Source organism: Nerophis lumbriciformis, linkage group LG19 (assembly GCF_033978685.3).
Source record: "Nerophis lumbriciformis linkage group LG19, RoL_Nlum_v2.1, whole genome shotgun sequence".
NCBI classification, from domain to species: domain Eukaryota; kingdom Metazoa; phylum Chordata; class Actinopteri; order Syngnathiformes; family Syngnathidae; genus Nerophis; species Nerophis lumbriciformis.
In genome coordinates this window covers 18612516-18627039 of record NC_084566.2, presented here as the reverse complement: position 1 = coordinate 18627039, position 14524 = coordinate 18612516, and the positions used below count along the sequence as shown (strand labels likewise).

The 14524-nt window shown below is 39.8% G+C and overlaps 1 protein-coding gene across 3 annotated transcripts in view; it reads right to left on the bottom strand.

Moving 5' to 3' along the window:
* The window catches only part of LOC133618752 (angiomotin-like 2a), a 64552-nt gene that overhangs the window by 16844 nt on the left and 33184 nt on the right, over positions 1-14524 (bottom strand). Inside the window, exons 1-2 of one of the 3 annotated variants that reach the window (XM_061979408.2) lie at positions 1841-1939; positions 1712-1756 (exon numbers count right to left, since the gene is read on the bottom strand). The exons of the other annotated variants lie outside the window; for them this stretch is intronic. The gene's annotated coding sequence lies outside the window, so the exon portion shown is untranslated. Of the gene's footprint in view, positions 1-1711; positions 1757-1840; positions 1940-14524 lie in introns of those variants that run through there. 3 annotated transcript variants of the gene reach the window in all.

Below are 14524 nucleotides of genomic sequence, written 5' to 3'. Positions count from 1 at the left end.
AGGGATGTCAGGAAGCGGCTTGCAGGTGAGAATAAATGATTTATTCTGATTGCAGAACAAAATGCTGCGCGGTGCACCACGGCACGGAAAACAAGAGGGTAGCAAAGATGCTAATATCAAAAATGTAAACTATGAGAGAAACCAAGAACGTAACTTGTTGCGTAGGAGCAAACAAGACCAACAGACCGAGTGAGGCCAGCGCGTAAACTAAATAGCCCTCTGATTAGTGCCCGGGCAACAGGTGCGCGTCCGGAACACTAACCAGAGGCTGGTGATTATAATCTGCCGTCATGGCAACAGAAACAAACTCAAGAGGTGCTGAAAACACAAGTGACTTGAAAACAAAAACAAAAATATGATCCGGGCAGCGGATCATAACACCAAGTACCATTAAACAATAGCTACTAAGGTTGTACGGTATATCGGTATTAGTATAGTACCGCGATACTAATGAATCATATTCAGTACTATACCGCCTCTAAAAAGTACCGGTCCTCCACCCCCCGACCCCTCGTCGTCGTCGTCACGTCGTGACATTGCTGGTTTACGAGCAGAGGAGCATGTTCGGCAGCGCACAATCACAGAGTACTTACAAGCAGACACAGTGTGTAGACAGAAAATGGAGAATGGACGCATTTTGGCTTAAAAACTAACGATAAAGGTGAAGTTATAACACTGAAATGCCCACAGGAAGAGGTGCTTTAAAACATGGCCAGCTCGTTAGCGGCTAATGTCTATCCGCATTCGGTATTGTTTTAGCCACTTATAAATCACTAATCCTCGCCTCCATGGCGACATGAGAACTTAAATTATTACCAATTTTTGACCCTGTAACTACTTGGTATCGGATCGATACCTAAATTTGTGGTATCATCCAAAACTAATGTAAAGTCTCCAAACAACAGAAGAATAAGTGATTATTACATTTTAACAGAAGTGTAGATAGAACATGTTAAAACGGAAAATAAGCAGATATTAACAGTAAATTAACAAGTAGATTAATAATCAATTTTTACAGCTTGTCCTTTATAATTTCGACAAAATATTAGAATGGGGAATGAAACAATATGTTACTGCATTCGTCAGCAGACAAATTGGGAGCCTTTGTTTGCTTACTTACAACTAAAAGACAAGTTGTCTAGTATATTCACTATTTTATTTAAGGACAAAATTGTTCTTCGATTGCAATAAGAAACATATGTTTTATGTACCCTAAAATGTTTTGTTAAAATAAAGCCAATAATGCAATTGTTTGTGGTTCCTTTTATTTAGAAAAGTACCAAAAAGTATCGAAATACATTTTGGTACCGATACCGGCACCAAAATATCGGGACAACACTAATGGCTACAAAATAAATCAGACGTTACTCACAAGTTATTCAATACTTGAGTAGTTTTTTCACGGTATACATACTTACTCTTACTCAAGTAGTTATTTTGATGACTACTTTTACTTTACTTGAGCCATATTATTCTCAAGTAACGGTACTCTATCCACTTCTGCAGATTGTAGATGTGTGCTGCTGGTTCAACACATCGCACACAGGTCAGAACACGATAATATGAACAATCATATTACAGTATCTGTAAAGTATTATCCCACATTTCATGTTTTGTTTGTACACAGCTAGCCAGAGAGCGTATGTACTGTAGTTGTAATAACATGCATGACTTGCAGCGTGTATCATGATCAATATAAAATGTGACTCACTCGATGGACAGTTGTGTTGTTGATCCAGCTGGCCGGGGACGTTTCCTGTTGATTTGGGGTAAGTAATCCATTTATGTCAAAATAGCTTTGCTTCAAGTTCCAAATTTTGCAGCTTCGATTCACTTTCACCTCACTCGCTCGGCTTCTGTCAGCTCAGAAGTCTCACGCTTCCTTCGTGCTGGCTTCTAGAAGCAGTTGTTCATCCTCCGTATATTCAGCTTAAAAAAGATAAGGTTTTGAATCCTCACATATGGGGACGGCGTGGCGCGGTTGGGAGAGTGGCCGTGCCAGCAACCTGAGGGTTCCTGGTTCAATCCCCACCTTCTACCAACCTAGACACGTCCGCCGTGTCCTTGAGCAAGACATTTCACCCTTGCTCCTGACGGGTCGTGGTTAGCGCCTTGCATGGCAGCTCCTGCCATCAGTGTGTGAATGTGTGTGTGAATGGGTGAATGTGGAAATAGTGTCAAAGCGCTTTGAGTACCTTGAAGGTAGAAAAGCGCTATACAAGTGTACCGTATTTTTTGGACTATAAGTCGCAGTTTTTTTCATAGTTTGGCCGGGCTCCAGTGTGACTTATGTCTTTTTCCTTCTTTATAATGCATTTTCGGCAGGTGCGACTTATACTCCGGTGCGACTTATACTCCGAAAAATACGGTATAACCCATTTACCCGCGACCTCGAAGGGAATAAGCGGTAGAAAATGGATCGATGGATACTTGCAGTGTGTATACAAAACATTGATGGAGTTTTGAAGTTGTCTTAGAGGACTTTAAAGGCTCCCATTTGTCGCATCTTCCAAGCGTTCTTTTATCATCTTAAAATCCCCCCCAAAAAAGACATGTGTGTTCTTGTCTCTCATAATGATTGTGAATTATAGTCAAAATTCCAAAAAAAAGTGCAGTTCTTCTTTAAGTTCTGCACTAGTTCATCCAAGATATCTTTATCATAACATATTTATCCATTATTTATTTTATCTTTATTATCATTTATCAAATGTATGTATTTTAAACACATACTATTAGTATATTTATAAAAATGTGTCTGTGGTAAAAGCCCAGTATGCATGCAAAATCCTCCTTTAAATAAAGCGGTCTGCACCACTTTTCAATTGCACACGCATTATTAGTAGATCATACGCAACACACCCACTCACAGTACACACTATTTAATTTTTTGCATACGCTGTCTAGATTGTGGTATCTGAATCTTCAATCAATCAATCAATCAATGTTTATTTATATAGCCCTAAATCACAAGTGTCTCAAAGGGCTGCACAAGCCACAACGACATCCTCGGTACAGAGCCCACATAAGGGCAAGGAAAAACTCACCCCAGTGGGACGTCGATGTGAATGACTATGAGAAACCTTGGAGAGGACCGCATATGTGGGTAACCCCCCCCTCTAGGGGAGACCGAATGCAATGGATGTCAAGTGGGTCTGACATAATATTGTGAGAGTCCAGTCCATAGTGGATCCAACATAATAGTAAGAGTCTAGTCCATAGTAGGGTCAGCAGGAAACCATCCCGAGCGGAGACGGGTCAGCAACGCAGAAATGTTCCCAACTGATGCACAGGCGAGCGGTCCACCCCGGGTCCCGACTCTGGACAGCCAGCAATTCATCCATGGCCACCGGACCTGTGTGTCTCCCCCTCCACAAGGGATAGGGGGAAGCAGAGGAGAAAGGAAAATAAACGGCAGATCAACTGGTCTAAAAAAGGGGGGCTATTTAAAGGCTAGATTATACAAATGAGTTTTAAGATGTGACTTAAATGCTTCTACTGAGGTAGCATCTCTAACTGTTACCGGGAGGGCATTCCATAGAACTGGAGCCCGAATAGAAAACGCTCTATAGCCCGCAGACTTTTTTTGGGCCCTGGAAATCACTAATAAGCCAGAGTTCTTTGAGCGCAGATTTCTTGCCGGGACATATGGTACAACACAATCGGCAAGATAGGATGGAGCTAGACCGTGTAGTATTTTATACGTAAGTAGTAAAACCTTAAAGTCACATCTTAAGTACACAGGAAGCCAGTGCAGGTGAGCCAGTATAGGCGTAATATGATAATATGAATCTTAGGCTAAGGTTACCCAGGGTAAATCCCACCTAACCTTATCCTTGTCCACACACACACACAATGGTCGTTTAAGACCACCTCCCCCCTCCGTCCGCCGGCGCAATGCGACCTAGTACTCATGCGCGGAAAATGCGCACGTCATAGTCACCTTCAGTGTTGCTTTGTGTGCAAGTTCTTACATTAAATTTAACTTATCTGAACAATATCCAGTGTTGTGGTATTTCAATTAACTGGAATACAGTGTGCTGTCGCGGGGAGTGCTGGAGCCTATCTCAGCTGAAAGGGACAAGCGGTAGAAAATGGATGGATGGATGGATAGTGTGCTGTGGGGCCCTATTGTAGTGAATAACACCTGAGCCATCATAAATTCATAAAATCTTTATTGGACACGTCAAAGTAAACAATGTGATAAAGAACATTTTACATCAATCAATCTAGGGATCTAGATATCTGGTCAGGACACTCCTCACTCTTTTACCTTCACCTTCATTGTCCATTCGTTTTTGTTGACTTTATATACTCTGGATTTAGACGTTGAGTCCGCGACATACATGGCGGACAATAACTGATACAGTCTGCTTTACCAGTCCTAATGCATTCGCTGTTTTCTGTAGTCTTCCCTCGACGACCAGGTAATATAAAGCACACGCTGCCTTTTTTTTTTTTATCACATCCACGGTAGCCGGCATTGTCGTTGTCTCTCCTTCGACAAATGGACAAAGTTTTTCAGTAAGTAGAATCACAGCTGATCTGGACATTCTAAAGTTCTCTTGCCGTCTAAGAAGTGTTGTATCCCAAATAGCTGCAATCGCTTTCTCTTAAGGTATTCATGTGTGATTTCCACAAGCGTCTGTACATGTAGAGGAAGGAGAAACACGGGCATGTCTGGATGACCCGCCTCCATATTTCTAGTGTTTACCTCCGAGTGGAAACAGGTTGTTATGAAGCTGGCTGTGGCGCGTTCTTTCTGGCGTCACTTCCTGTGTGGGGTGCAATCTTTCTGGCGTCACTTCCTCTCCGAACTCAGTTTGTAAACGATCGATGAGTCCATACATATTTACATTTTACTGTTTCGTTATTTTTATCTGTTGAGTGGATAATTTACAATAAAAAAAAAAAGGTATTGTGCGTTGCTACCGCATTAATCTGTTGCCAGCCTCAATCAACGCTGATTGGAGTAGCGGCAGCCAATCCAGAGGGCGCTTAAAGTCAGCTGACACGTGATCTTTAAACAGTGTCAAGTGTGACGTGGGTTACACTTGAATTGCTATTGCGACATCCAGTGGACACATTTAGAACAGCAGTTTCTTTCATTAAAAAATTTCAGCTCACGTTATACTTAAACTAATTTTGCAGGCCGTACGTTTGACAACCCTGGTGTAGACATAGCCTTAGGCCATGTATACACTAAGTCGTTAAACCCCTTAAACTAATAATTATTTAGCCTAAGCCCTGTTTCAGCCACACTAAACCAGCGTTTAAGGTCCCCCTCCTCGGACAAATTTTTACACGGGTAAGTCAGCCGTGCAATTTGTATGGACTCATTGATCGTTTACAAAGTGAGTTCGGAGAGGAAGTGACGCCAGAAAGACCTCGCCCACACAGAAGTGACGTCAGAAAGAACACGCCACAGCCAGCTTCATACTAAAGCGGTTTCGTAGCTCGGCGCTAACCACTGGAAATATGGAGGTCAGTCATCCAGACATGCCCGTGTTTCTCCTTCTTCTACATGACACACATGACAACACATGAATACCTTAAGAGAAAGTGATTGCAGCTATTTGGGATACAACACTTCTCAGACGGCAAGACTTTTCAATGTCCGGCCGGGTCAGCCGTGATGCTACTTAGCGAAAAACTTTGTCCATTTGTCGAAGGAGAGACAACGAGAATGCGAGCTCCCGTGGATGTGATAAAAAAAAGGTAGCGTGTGCTTTGTATTACCTGGCCGTCGAGGAAAACAGCGAATGCATTAGGACTGGCAAAGCAGACTGTATTAGTTATTGTCCGCCATGTATGTCGCGGACTCAACGTCTAGGTCCAGAGTATATCAAGTCACCAAAAACAAATGGACAATGAAGGTGAAGGCAAAAGAGTGAGGAGTGTCCTGACCAGATATCTAGATCCGCAGATTGATTGTTGACAAATGTTCTTTATCACATTGTTTTACGTGTCTAATAAAGATTTGAATAATTTATGATGTCTCAGGTGTGATTCACTACAATAAGGCCCCACAGCACACTGGATTCCAGTTAATTGAAATACCACAACACTGGATATTGTTCAGATAAGTTACATTTAAGAACTTGCACACAAAGCAACACTGGAGATGACTATGACGTGCGCATTTTCCGCGCATGCGGGTGCCTTAAACGGTGGCATTGTTGTGTGTGGACATGGATAAGGTTAGATGCGATTTTCCCTGAATAACCTGGCTTAGTGTAAACGGGGCCTTAGTAAATCAGGCCCTAACTGTCCATAAGTCAGCATAAATCACTGTTTGTCTAATGATTATACAACTTCTTGGGCATACATATTTCATGTATATATATAGACAAATGTCCTTTTACACTCTGACTGTGTAGACCGCGGACAATTGTGCATTTCAATGCTTGTTGTTTGCGAGCGTGAGTCTGTGTGCTTCATGCCGGCGTTTCAAGGTTCCAGCTGACGCCTGTAAGGGTGACACGAAATTATACGCAAATTTACACGTTTTGTGACGCTTCTCCGAGGCACAAACAGCCCTCACATCTCCCTGCACTAATTGACAAGTGTCGATTACAAAGACTTCAACACCCAGTTGTCTGTTTTTTTTCCTTGAAAGCCCGGAGGAAGAAAGCGCGAGGCCGTATGTCTGTCTCACGTGGAATAGACCGGTGTTTTTCAACCTTTTTTGAGCCAAGGCACATTTTTTGTGTTGAAAACATCCGGAGGCGCACCACCAGCAGAAATCATTAGAAAACGAAACTCAGTTGACAGTAAATAGATGTTCTCGCAATTGTTGGATATGACTTTAAACCATAACCAACCATGCATCAGTATAGGTCTTGTCTCAAAGTAGGTGTACTGTCACGACCGGTCACATCACGCCGTGACTTATTTTGAGTTTTTTGCTGTTTTCCTGTGTGTAGTGTTTAAATTGTTGTCTTGCACTCCTATTTTGGTGGCTTTTTCTCTTTTTTTTGGTATTTTCCTGTAGCAGTTTCATGTCTTCCTTTGAACGATATTTCCTGCATCTACTTTGTTTTAGCAATCAAGAATATTTCAGTTATTTTTATCCTTCTTTGTGTGGACATCGTTGATTGTCATGTCATGTTCGGATGTACTTTGTGGACGCCGTCTTTGCTTCACAGTAAGTCTTTGCTGTCGTCCAGCATTCTGTTTTTGTTTACTTTGTAGCCAGTTCAGTTTTAGTTTCGTTTTGCATAGCCTTCCCTAAGCTTCAATGCCTTTTCTTAAGGGCACTCACCTTTTGTTTATTTTTAGTTTAAGCATTAGACACCTTTTTACCTGCACCTGCCTCCCGCTGTTTCCGACAGCTACAAAGCAATTAGCTACCGGTTGCCACCTACTGATATGGAAGAGTATTACACTGTTACTCTGCCGAGCTCTAGTCAGCACCAACACTCAACAACAACACATTATTTGCAGACTATAGTTACTGGTTTGCAAAAAATATTTTTAACCCAAATAGGTAAAATTACATAATCCCCCACGGCACATCGGACTGTATCTACTAGTGTGCCGCGGCACAGTGGTTGAAAAACACTGGAATAGACAACACGGAGGTATTTACTACTGTACTTTACAGCTTTATTGGAGATTCATAACCGTGGAACATGAAAATAGCTGAGATGTTTGCCATGACCGATGAATCACATGAGCTAAGTGGAAAGATAACAAAAGAAAAAGAATGAGGGCCTTTTTTTTTTTTACAGAAAACAGTCCGCCTACTGCAAATGAATGTGTGCAAAGTAGGCCGTGGTAATTGATTGTCGTACAGTTTGTGATCGCTATCTCATTACCAGCACACACGCATAATCTACGAGGCCGGCCAGGAAGTATTGAAGTGACCCATGTCCTCAATCCTGCCCGACCCCTCACACACTCACATTCTCGTCATGTTCCGCATGTTCTTAAATGGACTCTTTAAAAAAAAAAATGCAGACGCAGCGTCTGCGTGGGTGGCGCTCACACCGGTCAGCGAATTGGAACATGTTAGCGCTTCCTCCTCTGATCCGTGGTGTGAAGAAGCACAGCTCCTATCTTTTTAAATGTCTGCTCATGTCATTTAGCACTCCCTCACCACATCCTCCTGTGCACTCTTGGCCTTGTCCCTACTGGTGGACAACGCCTCTGGCCATATTGTCCTCCATTGTGCCACGTTTCCTGTGAACTTCCGAAGGAATGCGAGGCCGACCCTTCGTTTTAAAAAAGACATTAAAAGGAGATCAATATCTAAAGTTGCGACGCCACAAAAATTCCTCTTTGTGCACATCGTAGGCGTTAAACCCCTTAGACTGGAAGTAACATGTGTACTTTTTAGACAGAACTATTGGCGCCTTATACTAATAAAACACTTTTTTATTGGAGTTTATTCCTCACAAGAATAAACATGATCACCAATCGAAATAAAAATAGGTCCTAAGTCAGTAAAACAAATGTAAGATGGACTGGACTCTCACTATTACGGTATGTTGGATCCACTATGGACTGGACTTTCGCTGATATGTTGGATCCACTATGGACTGGACTTTCACAATATTATGTCAGACCCACTCGACATCCATTGCTTTCGGTCTCCCCTAGAGGGGGGGGGTTACCCACATATGCGGTCCTCTCCAAGGTTTCTCATAGTCATTCACATCGACGCCCCACTGGGGTGAGTTTTTCCTTGCCCTTATGTGGGCTCTGTACCGAGGATGTCGTTGTGGCTTGTGCAGCCCTTTGAGACACTTGTGATTTAGGGCTATATAAATAAACATTGATTGATTGATTGATTGAAGATAGTTTAGTTTAGAAGTAGTAGTCGTTACAGTTATTATGTTATTATAGTAGTATTGGATCGGTGACATTTTGTTGTTGTAATTCTTACAAAATAAATGTAACTTCCTTTTTCAACCCAACATCTGGTAACTTTAATTCATTTTGGTCTAAGGTCACTAAGCCAAAGATGCCTCATGTACCGTATTTTCCTAACTATAAGGCGCACTTAAAATATTTTTTTCTTCTCAAAACTCGACAATGCGCCTTATAACCTGGTGCGCCCTAAGTACGGAATAATTGTGGTTTTGCTTACGGACCTCAAAGCAATTTTTTATTTGGTACATGGTGTAATGATAAGTGTGACCAGTAGATGGCAGTCAAACATAAGAGATCACGTGTAGACTGCAATATGATGGCAATATGACTCAAGTAAACAACACCAACATTTTATATGTTCCAATGAAAATATATAATATTACACACGGCGCTCAAAAGTCTATCAAAATGTTTTAGTACAACTTTGGTCAGCTATGAAGCCGCACCGCTTGATGGATTGTACTGGGCTTCAACATATGAGTATTATTATGGTGTGTGTATAAGGTAAGACATATTATCTAGCGTTTTGTTTCTCAATATTATGCAAAAGCAACGTTTCTTACCTTCTGGTACCTGCATAAATGCTGAAAAATTGTGCGCGTCCGCTTTTGTAGTCCGACACCGTAGTCGATAAGCTTCTTCTTTTACTCTATCTTCTTATAATGGGACATTCATCCTCCACTGTTGCCATTTCTAATATAAAGTAGTGTAAAGTTCTTACTTACAGGTATATCTGTCAGTAAACTCGCCATGAAAGCACTAAAACATACCGGTGTAGTAAGTTTACATTATTCACCCAAGGAACTTTAGTTATTAGAGAGTTCCGGTCGGATGGTTTTTCACGGGACACATTTCCGGCGTTGTTGTTTCCGAATGAGGAGATGCTGCTCCGTTATTGATTTAGTCTGAATGTCATTAAAACAGTTAGCTCCATCTTTTGACACTTCTTCCACTCCCGTCCTTGCACGCTACACCGCTACAACAAAGATGACGGGAAGAAGACGCTGTCGAAGGTGAGCCACGTAAATAAGACCGCCCACAAAACGCCACATCCTGAAGCGACTGTCAGAAAGCGGCTTGAAGATGATCTGTAAAACATAATCCATGCAACACTTTCACCAAAGAACCACCATTACATGTTATGTAGACAACAAGATAATGTTTTCAATTTAGAAAAAAAATAACAATAACATGACTCCTTTAATGTGCCCTATAATCAGGTATGCCTTATATATGAAAAAAGATCGAAAACAGACGATCAAACAGCAGTGTGCCTTATAATCCGGTGCGCCCTATGGTCCGTAAAATACGGTAAGTAACTGGACTGAAAGTAACAGGGTCAGCATTGAATCTGTGAATGGCAAAGTGATACTAAGCGTGTTACGATGCAACAAAAATAAACTGTATTTAAAAAAATAAACAGATGTCGTCAAAAATAATTTTGGTAAGAGGACTGTGCTGAGATTTTAACACCCGAAGTCCGTGTTGAAGAATAATCGTGGTTTGCAGAAGATCGGAAAGATGCAACCTCCTGTGTGACTTGTAGAATATTCCAAATGATTGTACTATAAGGCAGGGGGTCCAAAGACTGGCCTGCAGCTCATTTTTCTATAGACATAAACATTTTCTGGATTAGAACATTAAACAAAAAATACTAAGAAAATCCCAATTCCCCAACCCCAAAATGGGGACCTGGAAACCAAGACGTCAGACGACCTGTTCATCTTACCGCATATGGTCTTTGATGAGTTCTGTGCGTAAAGTCATGATGAATATATCTACAAATGTATTGTGACATATGGTACGTTTTCGAGTTTGCTAATTCCTCACTGTAGGTGCCAGCTAATGTTATTGGTCACAAAGGTTTTAGTTGGCGGAATAATAATGACATTAGTAAAGAATAATACCAAGAAAAAATTTAATATGTCAAGGGGGTTGTATTAGATACTGATTTTCTTTGTTAGATATGACACAAATCTAAGCTGTAGATGTTTTATTTATATAGTTTAGCATATATTGATTAAACTATATTATATTGCTTTTTTGTAAAGTCGTTAATAAATGAAATGTATCAAAGTTGCCCCCTCATCCTTCAATTTCTTCTGTCACGGCCCTCACTGAAAAAAAAATTGGACACCCCTGGGACCCAGGGACATAACTAGAGTTGGAATTTTAATACATTTTTAAAGAAAAAACATTTTAACTATATTAAGGATAAGCAGTAACACAGGTATGTAAAAAATTAAATAACATTTACACAGAAAGACCCCGAGCTCGGGGATCAAACCCAGGATCATCTTATTGTGAGGCACTGTTTCACCGTGCTGCCTCAATTTAAAATAATAAACATTATTATCATTATTATTATTATTACTAATATTAGCATTAGCATTATTTATAATAGTAGTATTTTTAGTTGTATTATGAATTTATTTAATCAGTTATTATTCACTGAACTGTGGAGAGCACTAATTTATATGATAACACTATTTTGTTCATCTTTTTTTGATACAAAATTCGAATTAAATGTAAATATATAAGCAAGGTAAAATGCTAAATGGTATAATTATTATTATCATTAGTAGTAGCAGAAATTAGTTTATTGTATTTTATTTTCTTAGCTTCCCTAATTCACAGAAGAGAATACAATGTACTTATTTAAGGTAATTGATTTATTAGGAGGTGTTTATTTGTACAATAAAAATATATTTTCAAAATACTCTTTTCACATATAATTATATTTAACTACTGTATCATAATATTTCCAAATATTCCATTTTTTTTATTCATAAATATATTTTGTATATTTATAAATATATAAAATATTTGAATGTATAAAAACAAATATTGTATCATTGCATTCAATCATAACAGATAATGATAGCAAGATTTTTTATACTTTTTTAAATGGCAAATTATACTTTTCCGGTGTCGTCGACTAAATATTATTTGTTTCATTGGGTCAGTCAGAAAGAATGACCCAACTTAGACGTGGTGTCTACCAGAGTGGAGGCCACAATTTGAGGAGATAGAGTTTCTGTCAATGTAATTACTGTTTATTATTTTTGTGTGTGTATGTTTTGGTGCCAGGGAGGCACTTTCAGACTTATTTGGGTCTTAAGCTTGAAATTGTTGGTTATATTTGTCTTCACTCTATCTATGATAAGACTCTCACACACACAACACACACTGACTCAGTGTGCAATGGCATTTGAGATAAACAGACTAAAGACGGTGATGCATCTGAAAAGGAGGTGGAATCTGCAGGCATAAAAAGACAGTATGCAGCTGCACCTACACGTTACAGATATCAAGGCAGGCTTTTGAAACCGCTAGTTTGTGCCTGAATGCAGACGTGTAAAGTATGTTAACTTTGGTGGTTTTGGTGGAAAACATGAGCACAACTGAGACAACAGTGAGTGTAGTCAAAGTACATGTTACACAATTGGAAAAACAGTGTGGTGAAGTTTCTTTTCCCCAAATAGAGGGAGGGACTGTGACTAAATTTACTTTCCGACTTTGTTTTTCATACAGAAACGTGGTTATTTTAGACATTTCTCACATATTTGTTTATATACGCATTTGGTAATGCAGGAGAATGAGCTATAGTGTAGGGCAGACCTGGGCAAATTTAGGCCCGGGGGCAGCATGCGGTCCGTTAAGATTTTCAATCTGGCCCGCCGGACATTCCCCAAAAAATGTTTTAGATCTTTAAGATGGAAACTGTAGCTGCCATTATGATGTGTAGTGATGTTTTGAAATGACCGCAAGTCTTGAACTATACAACGTTTTTCAATGGTTGGAATCTGCACTTTTGCATGATATACGAGTTACTATGGTCATCTACATTTCAGCAGCTCAGACGGGGCACCAAGCAGTGTGGGTGGGGAGCATTTCCACAGAGTGTTTCCAGAGCGGCCAGCCTTAAAGACGCGGAAGTAGATTTTTACAACAAAGTTCTAAAGCTTAGTGATGTATCAGATATATCAGATTGTAGGTGGGGTGTTCATATTTGCCTGTGTTTGTTGCATTTTTGTTGCGTTTCGCTTGATTGTAAAATATGTCGATCGAGAGGGGCGTGTGAAGTTCATATGTTGTCAATATTCAGTGTTTTATCGTTCATAGCTAATATTGTAAATCCCACATTCTTTATTTTCATGTACATTCTGGGTGTCTCATTCAGTAAAAAAAAATAACATTCCATTCCATTTTTCAAGGCGGTCTGTCATAACGTTTTTAGTATTCAATCAGACATTGGGGTGAGGTTTTGTATTAGCGTTCCTAAACTAGATATACCGGCCCCCAGACACATTTTTTTCTCAAAATGTGTCCCTCGAGTCAAAATAATTGCCCAGGCCTGAACTATAGTGTAGGGGCTTACATCGGCGACTATTATTATTATCGCTAGCTCCCTGCGACTGAATGCCTACCAAGCCAGACTACACCCTGGGATAGGCTCCAGCCTGCTCCATGACCCTGAACAAAATAAGTGGTAAAGGATATGAATGTACAAAAAATAGATGGTACATACTAGGGTTGTACGGTATACCGGTACATGTATAGTATCGCGGTAGTAACGAATCAAAAACGGTATTATATTCTGTTTAAAAAGTACCGGTTCGCCATATTAATTTTTTTAACGGGCATGACGGCACTTAGTAACGTCATAACATTGGTGGTTTTACGAGCAGAGGAGCATGTTCGGCAGTGCACAATCACAGAGTACTTACAAGCAGACACAGTGTGTAGACAGAAAAGGGAGAATGGATGCATTTTGGTCTAAAAACTAAAGATAAAGGTGAAGCTATAACACTGAAACGCCCTCAGGAAGAAGTGCTTTAAGACATGGCTAGCTAGCTAGCGGCTAATGTCCATCCGCAATCGGCAGTGTTTTAACTTCTTCTAAATCACTAGTCCTCGCCTCCATGGCGACAAATAAAGTTAGTTTCTTACAAGTATCATCCCTGCAGGACGAGGAATAGTTAAACATGTTTCACTACACACCGTAGGAGGATACGATAGCTCACCAGTGTCACAATGTAAACAAATGCCATGGGTGGATCTACACCTGACAACCACTGTAATGATGCCAAGTACCGGTACAAGAGCATATCTAGTCGATACCACTGTGATTACAGCAATATTTTTATCATCTTTTTTTCCTTTTTTGAAAAAAAAAATTCATATTATATTCATAAACTCAGAAACTATGTCCCTGGACACATGAGAACTTAAATTATGACCAATGTATGATCCTGTAACTACTTGGTATCGGATCAATACCTAAATTTGTGGTATCATCCAAAACTAATGTAAAGTATCAAACAACAGAAGAATAAGTGATTATTACATTTTAACAGAAGTGTAGATAGAACATGTTGAAACAGAAAATAACCAGATATTAACAGTAAATGATCAAGTGGATTAATGATACATTTTTACAGCTTGTCCTATAAAATAAAAGAATGAGAAATGACACATTATGTTACTGCATACGTCAGCAGACTAATCAGGAGCCTTTGTTTGCTTACTTACTAATAAAAGACAAGTTGTCTAGTATGTTCACTATTTTATTTAAGGACAAAATTGTTCTTTGATTGCAATAAGAAACACATGTTTAATGTACCCTAAGATTTTTTTTATCAAAATA